At 45.5% G+C, this 8,999-nt stretch overlaps 1 pseudogene; it reads left to right on the top strand.

The window, feature by feature from the left end:
- Nucleotides 1-7,824: 7,824 nt before the first annotated feature.
- On the top strand, nt 7,825-7,924 carry LOC139325535 (U6 spliceosomal RNA; annotated as a pseudogene).
- The last annotated feature ends 1,075 nt before the right edge of the window (nt 7,925-8,999 follow it).

The raw sequence follows: 8,999 nt of genomic DNA, 5'->3' as shown, positions 1-8,999 counted from the left end.
GGTGGGAAGCAATTAGGAAGCCTTCCTAGAAGGGAGGGCCTCTGGGACAAGCCACAATGCCTTCACATTTGCCCTCACACATCTCACAGCGAGACTGACATGCTTTATGCAACTGAACATGGAATCATACCGCAGTGCGCATGCTACCACCTCCTCCTCACACCCTGCAGATACTCCCAAGGAGACAAGTGATAAGGGTGGTTGATACAGTAGTTCGATTCATGCACTGCACTAAGATTTCTGGGTTTGGGTTTGGCTTCACATTATGTGTGAATTCAACCCTTGCGGTCCAGAAACCAGAGTATATGATTTATTAAGCGGAGTGAATTCAACAGGGCTCATTCTTAAAGATATGGTTGAAACATGCTACACGTGTGATCTCTCAAATGCTTCTTGAGATGTTCCAAGGAGCCTGTGAGCTGCCAAGATTTCAAGTTGAATCACAGATGGAAAAGCCACCAGGTGCGTGTTATGGGTGGCTTTGGGTCCAAAAGAGCTAAGACCCCTCATCCCCCAGCAGAGGGGGAGAAATCTTGTTGGGATGGCCCACATTTCCCACCAAGGGAGCCATCAGTAATCAACGGGATGTCTCAAATCTTGCTCTGGCAGAACGGGCCCAGCGCCGAGTAGCATATTCAGCTGGTAATCCTCATTTGTTCCATTAAGTGTTGGCAGGACCTGTGAAGGCTGGAGAGGCCCTTTGCAATGGCACAATTTTGATAAGGGAAGGTTAACAACAAAGGGCTCTGGGCAGATTCACATTTTTCTCATCAGCTGTTTAATTCCGATCCCCAAATGCCATCTTCCTTCTCACCATTTTGACTTTGCTGCACAATTAATTTTAAAGAGTCTGGACCCTGGCCAGAAGTGCTGCCAGCCTGACATTTTTTAAACATTTCAACCAAAATATCACTTAATTGCCCTCTTCCTCTCTTTTGAAACTTTATCAAAGCCAGCAACAGCTCCAGGAGAGCCCAATGTTGAGAAATGTCGGCCAGTCTCACGGCACCTATGCATCTTCTGGAGTTGTGTCCACCAAGGAGATCAGTTCTGGGCACAGTGACACACAAAAAGGAGGGATGCCATTCTCTCTTCCAGGCCCTCTGCCAATGCCGGCAGGACCAAACCTCTCTTGCACTCATTGTGATGACTTTGTGTTCTATGAATACCGTTTGATTGACTGGTGATCAGAAGCAATTTGCATAAATATTGTCACAATATGTTATAAAAATGGAAAAGGCATTTTAGGGGGTTTCCCCTCCCCTGAAACATTTAGTGGAAATGTTGCTTCAGCCTATTCTGGTAGAGACATTTTTATAGCTAAACCTCCAGAATATCTACAAAGGCCTCAAGGAAGTATGCAATCGCTCCATCGTTCTGTGGTCGTGTTTTGCTTGCTTATTTTCTTTAACAGACATTTTAGCATCTCTTAAAGTGCAAATTGAACTGCAATTGGAAAATCGTTTAAATAAATAAAAAAAATTATCAAGGGATGCTGCAAATCTTCACTCCAAACAAAAATAAAAATGCAGCGGTTTTAGTTCCTTAACGTTAACCGCATTCGACTCCGAGAACTTCTTTTGTCTAGAAAGTGCTAAAGCAAGGGGCTCCAACCTTGGCAGCTTTAAGATGGGTGGGCTTCAACTCCCAGAATTCCCCAGCCAGCAAACAGTTGCAGATTGTAAGGTAGCCTGACGTGACAACTGGATGTCTCTCTGACACAGAAGGACTTTTTTTCCTGATCTGCAGAAGGGAGGAGGTAGCCGAGGTTCAGGGTGGATCTTAATAGGGAGCAGAAAAGAAAGGATACTGGCGGGCCAGACCAGAAGCTTGGGAAGCATCCCTTGCCATGCTCCTTTGCAATTCTCCGAGACCAAGATGGTGCTGATCACAGTAGGAGCATGGCTATGCGCTGTCTCTCCCCTCTGGCATTTGTCCTTTAGCAACCAGCAGCTCACTGGAGAACGGCCTGTTCTCTCCCTCCTCCCTCAAGAGTCAGTTGCACAGCCATTCAACGGTGGCCCAGATTAATGCTTGCATTTAATGGCCTCTTTGAATAAATCTGCCCATTCTTATGCAACCCCTTTTCCGGCTCACCTCTTTTGCACCTGGGAAAGAAATGGGAAAGGACAACCCCTCCCCTGCTTCTGAAAAGCTGTCTGCAAAAAGGAGAGCAGCCGCATTGGGGGCTTTTTAGGATAGAGAGGAAGCCCTACCCAGAAATTGAATCTCAGAAGGAAGGAGGATGGTCCTTTGTTGGGTCCCCAAAGAGGACGGAGGGGTAGGGTTATGACAATTTGGGCAAGGTCAACCGTAGATCAACCACAGAAGGCCAGGATAATGGTTGCAACTAGGTGATCAAAGCTCCACCCCTTTTCTACATATGCAAAAAGGGGCAGGGCTTCCATCTCCTGTTGTGGCTGACATCTTGGGCTTCTTGACCCTTCTGAGCTGAGATCGTTGTGGTGCAAAATAGAAAGAGACTCACCTGAAGGACTCCGGCCCCAAAGGCTTCCCATGCCAGTCTTTGCTTTTGGAGTGAAAAATGAGAAGTTTGGTCCTGGAAAAGTTTTGCTTTCTTACATTTCTTGCAAGATGGGTTTCTATTTTCCAGTACTGCTGTTCTGGCTAAAGCAAAGGGGTGCTGGGGCAGATTGCTGAAAGGCCTGAATTCCATCAATTTGGGGTCTTCTTATATGTCCAAAGAAAAACAAACATCAGCCTTGCAACCAGTAAATGAAAGGCCTTTGGAATGGAAGAAATATCACAGAATAAAGTTGGAAGGGACCTTGGGGGTCTTCAAGTCCAGCCCCCTGCTCAAGCAGGAGACCCTATGCCATTCCAGACAAGTGACTGTCCAGTCTCTTCTTAACACCTCCAGTAATAGCGCACCCACAACTTCTGGTGGCAAGCTGTCCCACCAGATTGTCCTCACTGTCAGGAAGTTTCTCCTTAATTCCAGGTTGCTTCTCGCCTTGATTAGTTTCGCTCTTTTGTTTCTTGTCCTGCCCTTTGGTGCTTTGGAGAATAGTTTGACCCCATGTGACTCAAATGGGGGGAAGGAGCTAGTCTGATGAAGCTTCTTCAAGGATCTCCCTCCTGTAGGAGATCGGCTAGGATTGGGCCACTTGTGCAATCCTCAAAAGCTCCATTGCTTGTGCCAGGGGCCTGCACTCCTGCCGGAGAAGGAATTCTGCAGAATAGGCAGCAATTGCAATGCTGGAGAAGCAAATAATTTGTGCTGGCTCTTAAGGAGGCCCGTTGGAATGAGTGACAGCATTATAAACATGTGAAGAATGGATTTATGACAAGGAGGAGAATAGATGGTGGAAATTTGTTGTGAGCTGGTGGAAGACAACATAAGCTGAAAGATTTGTTCAAGTATAATGGAGATCTTGTACTGGGAGAAAAATAAAATAAATAGGCCTTTAAAACAATAGTTCAGAATAACCAAAGTTCAGTCATGAACGAAGAGTGTCAAGCAAGGAGGAAGAACCATTCCTTTCATCAAGTGGGAGACTTAACCATAAGAAAATACTGAGTTGGAAATTGGGCTACTGTAGAAGAAATTTTTTTTATGCCATTGTACCTGTCCCCAAGCAACTTTAGGGGAGAGGCATCCCACCTCCAGAAAAAGTAGGGTATTATGGGGGAAGAACCCCCAAGATAGTTTCAGGAGAGGGGAGGAAGAGATGGGAATTAATTTCTGAGCTTCTTGAAAGCTTCACTGGAGCTGGGTTTGAGGTAATGGAGCTTCCACAACTACAGCAGTCTACTACTGAATAATACAGAAGAATTGCTGTCATGATTCCTTGCATAACTTCAGCCCTGAATTAACCTGCTTGACCCACCATAGTTTCCAAGCCTAGTTTGCCAGGGGCTGCCACCTGACAACTGCAGAGACTCCCCTGAAGCAAAACCATCACCTGGTTGGGTTAAACCTGTAAACTCATTAATTGTGAAAATTCTAGTCCTGGAGAATGTGGCTTCCTTGAAGGCCAGATCTGACTTGGTTCTTCAGCACCATGGACACTTCCAAGCGATCTCTTTCTGACTAAGACATCTTAACAAGCAGACCAAGCTAGGTGAAGTCTGCCATAAGCTTGGCCTGCAGGTAGCTTTCCTGAAGGACTTTGAATTCTGTCCCTCAAGGTCCCTGGTTGATTCTATCACAAGGTGTGAGAGGTGATTCTTTGCCAAGGACCAAAAAAGGGAGAAGGTTGGCTTTTTCATTGTGGAAGGAAGAGGAGACATCAGTTCTCCTTGGAATGAGATGCCCTGTAGCTCCAGGTCCATTGTCCTTTTGGAATGTAGGAGATCTTTGGAACCGATCCAACAAGGTCACTTTAAAGGCCTATAATGTTTCATTAACAAGATCCATTCACACCTTCTTTGTTACTTCAGGTTTTTTTCTCCTTGTTTCTCCATGCCCTTACCCTGAAATCTGGTCGTTTTATTGATTTCCATTTTATCCCTGGCCCCTGGATGGAGACGTCCCTCCACCCACTTTTATGGAAATTACCTCCTTTATTGTAAAATGGGATCATTCTTTGAACTTCACATGCATTTGTGCTCTACTTAAAATGCAGCATTTTAACAAGACAAAACACGCAGAACGTTTTAACAGGAATGAACTTTCCATCAAGGCTACATTTTAAATAAGCCACAATTTACAAGAAAATGTCAAACATGCATTAAGTTTATAAGTAATCACTAAACTCTGTGTAAGCAGCTATTTAAGTCAGAGGCCTTTCAATATTCAAATGAACTGATGGGCTGGAAGTGTCTCAGATGCAGCTGCTCACTTCCCAATTCTTGCAGCGGGAAAGAGGGAGGAAGGGAGAGAGAAAGAGAATCGGGAAAGAAGGCAGTTTATTGGAAAACTGAAGAAAGCAGCTCTGAGGGGAAGTCAGAATGCAAGGACTGGCAAGAGAAGAAAAAGCTGGGGCATAAAGGAGTCAAGAGAGGAGACATTTTGTTTGGAAAAGGACAGGTGAAAAAGTATGACTGGGGACAAACAAACCCTGGTGCAGCATTGAACTCTGGTCATTCAACCATCAGCAGAACAAACAAAGGGATGTTTTCCCTGCAGGGAGCAAGTAATGTTTGCAAGTAATTTTGCAAACATCTGTCAAGATCTCTCTTGCTCTACATAATCCATGCAAATACAGATTCCATTCAGGAGGAAGGGAAATTCCCCATGGGGGGGCTGGATCTTCCACCAGCATATCCCCATTTGCCCCTGCAGTTTGGGGCCAAAGAAGCAAGGGGCCTCTGAAAGTGGGTCTCCTTCAGGCCCTCCTGGTAAGGACCACACCTGTCGCCTTAACTGGCCAGTGGTAGTCACTTCAGCCAAATAGCTTCTAAGACCACTGGACTAGTGGCCTTAGAAGAAAATACCAGCAAATCTATGCCACCTTTCCTGCAAGATGTTGAGTATTTTGAAACTACGGCTCACAGAAAGGTGTTGGCTAGAGGTGGGCCTCTGATTGGAGACACAATGACATCGGATGTGTCGTGATAACCTCACTCGAATGTGGAATTTGCCTGATGTTCAGGTGCTGCCACGTAGTTAAAGACACAGGGTTGTGTGAAGCTTCATGAGGGTTTGAGCTGAGTAGCTCTTAAAACCAGAAGCCAGATCCACATTTCATGGACAGAGGAAGCCTAAACTAGCAGCCCACCTGAGCACCATCCTGACAGGTGGATGGAGACCACAGAGAAGACAGCTCTTGAACATTGTTGCCCCAGCTAGATGTGACACAAGCTTGACATTTCTCTGTGTGTCTGCCTCTTTTCACTTGGGACTGTGACACCTGGGGAAACACTCTGACAAGTGATGGAAGGCAAGGCTTTCAAAAGACTCCCACTTCCTTCCCTTCTTTCATTTTTAAAAGACTGTCCATCTGCCCAAATGCTTCACGGGATGTTATAAGCATCCTCGAAGAGCCAAAAGGGAACTCTTCAAAACTGCCAGTTAATTGCCAAAGGTCTTCTCTAGTTATGATGCAGCTTGCATCTTTCTCCAAGACCATGTTGGCTTGGCCATGTGGGAAGCCAACAACTGGATTCTAGGTTGGGATCCCCTGGAAACGCTCACAGCCTGGTGCCTGTTTTGGAAATAGATTCTCCAAAGAGTCTGAGGGGAGATTCTGCACTGTGGATCTCATCTCTCTCCTTTTCCCACAGAGGTTTTCTCCCTCAGACCTGAGGCAGGTGGTTGGTGCCAGGAAGTCCAATTCTTCAGGATTTTTGTACTCCACTTTCTGAAATATGAAGCAGCAGCATTGTTCTGCTCATTCAGCTGCCACATCAGCTTTTCCAGATGGAAAGAAGGGAAGAGATGCCAACCTCCATCAGATCAGATCAGATCAGATCAGATCAGATCAGAGGCCAAGAGTCCTGCAAACACTACGGATGCCCAGAACAGACAGCCCAGCATCAACTGAGGGCAGTGCAAGCAGGGAATCGAGTGTCAGCCGATGTGTGCCACTATCGGTTTATGCCGATGGTGTTGCCAAGGGTGGGGCCAGAAGAAGCAGCAGCTGGAGCAGAAGAAGGCCACTGCTTTCTTAAAAAGGTGGATTGGAGGGAGAGAGTCTCAGGAAGTGGCCGATTCCTTGAGGAAGGAGGGAAAATGGACTTTCTGCTCTTTACACAAGCAGCCCCCCATCCCCAGGATGGTCCTGTGTTGGAGCACTTGCATTATTAACACCATGCTAAAAGGTTTGCTCCTATTTCTCTCCCCTCCCCCCCAAATCCCTCCCCTCAGTCATTTCAACTCTACTCTGAAGTTATCAGAAGCAAATCTGAAGGCTGAGTTCAGCTGCTCCTGGCAATGTCAGATGGGTTTCTATCATGCCATTCAGATGAGCTGGCAGCTCCTCCCGTCACAGGTGCCCCCCCTTCTGTTTTTGTTTCTGGGGCTGCAGGCCTGTGGTCTGGGGAGCAGACTGCCTGCCCAGCTGCCCAGGGCTGCAGGGCCAGCCAGGGACCTTGCCGTGGTCCAGGGATTGGTCCTTCTCTTTCTCTCCATCTTTTGGGCCAGGTCTAGCACCAGGCTTCAGGCTGGCCCAGCAGAGAGACCGCGTCTGTCCACCAAGGCCCTGGAGATGGGAGGCCAAGGACATTCTTTCGTCTTGGACTAAGGTGCATCTCCCACCCCTTTTGGAGGAATTCTTGGCTGGCCCACTGCTATCAAAGGGACAGGGTCCCTGCAGGGTCTTGCAGAGAACCTAAGGGAAGGGGTCCAAAGGAGGGAAATGAAGAACAATAGATTTGGGGCGGGCAAAAATCATCCGTACATAAAGAGGCAGGTCTTGTTCTCTGAGAACTTTCGGACAGGCTGCATCTCAAAGGTCGGCAGTGTTTAGGGGCTGAAGAGAAGAAACCTTTTTAAAACGAAAGAATGCTTAGCTTTTGCAAATGTCTCAGCCACCCCAGGGGTTGCGTAAATGGAATGGAACTTTTAACTATCGGTTGAGATTAAGAGTGAACAGACATCCAACTGATTATATTGAGGGGAAAAAAAATACCACTTTATGTTGCTTTCTCATTACTCCTAATTAAAATTCAATTCCTGACATGCATGTATTATATGAAGTTTTCTAACGGGCTATTCAGTCTCCGATGCTTATCCTAGATGATCATGTATGAGACAGCTGAAAAGGGTCCAGCCTTGGACGACGCCCCCTCCTATTTATAATCTTCCACTTGGAGAGAGGCCCACTTATTTTCAATCTCTGCTTTTAGTTCTTTTAAAAACATGTAATGATTGCACACAACTCAAAGCTCCAGTGATGACTAATTCACTGCAAAGGAACTTCATTTATATTAACACACGGACTAAAATTGGAACAATACAGAGAAGATTAGCATGGTCCCTGCACAAGGAACCTAACTATGATTTATGGATCTGGGCTTTAGAAATAAATAAAACCCAAACAAGCAAATATCCACGGTTTGATGGTCTTTCCCCTTCTTCATTTTAAAAGTCATTTTATACGAATAAATGCTTTCCTTTCAACTATCTTCGGAGGTCAAAGGCAGATCTGCATCTGAATGCTAATGTTTCCTTGCACTTAAGGCTAGCAGAAGGGGATGAATTTAACAGAAAATTGACACAGTTAAGAACCGGGGAAGAATTTTCTTTCTACAATCTTTGCAACAGAACGAGCAATTCTGTATCCTGGTTTTAAACTGTTGACTTCATTGTGTCTTGCACAGTCCATTGGTCAGGACAATTATAGCGCACTGCAGAATTTGCCGGCGGTAGGTGTGCAGCTCAGCACAAGAAGGAAGGAGGGAAAGGTACGAGGTGCTTCTAACGGGTTCTTGAGTTTGTCAGGTTAATTGGGGCTTTTGCTTATGATCGTTCTCACTGGACAAAAGATAGCTCAGGAAACAACCTGTTTTACTTAGCACAGTAGACATTTGCTAAGGCAGACCGGGATGTTGAGATAACAATAAGACTGACCAGGTGAGATCCAGAATAAGCTGAAAAAAAGATTGACAAAGCAGGACCAAAAGATGCCCAAAGGATATAAGATGCCGGGTGAATTTGCTCCAATATTCCTTCTTCCATGTGAGTGAGATTTTTTTTAAAAACAGAGGTGAAAATTCATATATCTGGAGGCCCGTTTCTTCAAACCTGAGCCCCTGGTTCCCCCCACCCAGCAATTCAGCCTAGTTAATTTCTTCTAGGATGAATGTCTCCAGAGGAATGGAGCAGAAGGTTGAAATATTTAAAAAATATGAAAATCAATTTGTCCTGTTCCTGAAAATCCCCAAGGATAGAGATCTATGATTAATTAACTGAAATATGGAAAGAAATTCCATAGCAGGCCCTTGTCAGTTCCAGGTTTTTGATCCTTTGCTACTACTCTTTTGTGGTTTACAATTACCAGCGTGGAACTGACCCCTTCTTGGAAGACTTAATCTGTCTACAAAAGATTGTAGCAGATCATTCACTGTCTGGTTGTTATCAAAAGTCTAATCAT

The sequence above is a fragment of the Pituophis catenifer genome, unplaced genomic scaffold (genome assembly GCF_029215685.1).
Source record: "Pituophis catenifer annectens isolate HBS135680 unplaced genomic scaffold, rPitCat1.0.hap2 SCAF_16, whole genome shotgun sequence".
NCBI lineage: Eukaryota > Metazoa > Chordata > Lepidosauria > Squamata > Colubridae > Pituophis > Pituophis catenifer.
The sequence above is the reverse complement of the archived record's forward strand: the minus strand, read 5'-3'. Positions and strand labels throughout refer to the sequence as shown.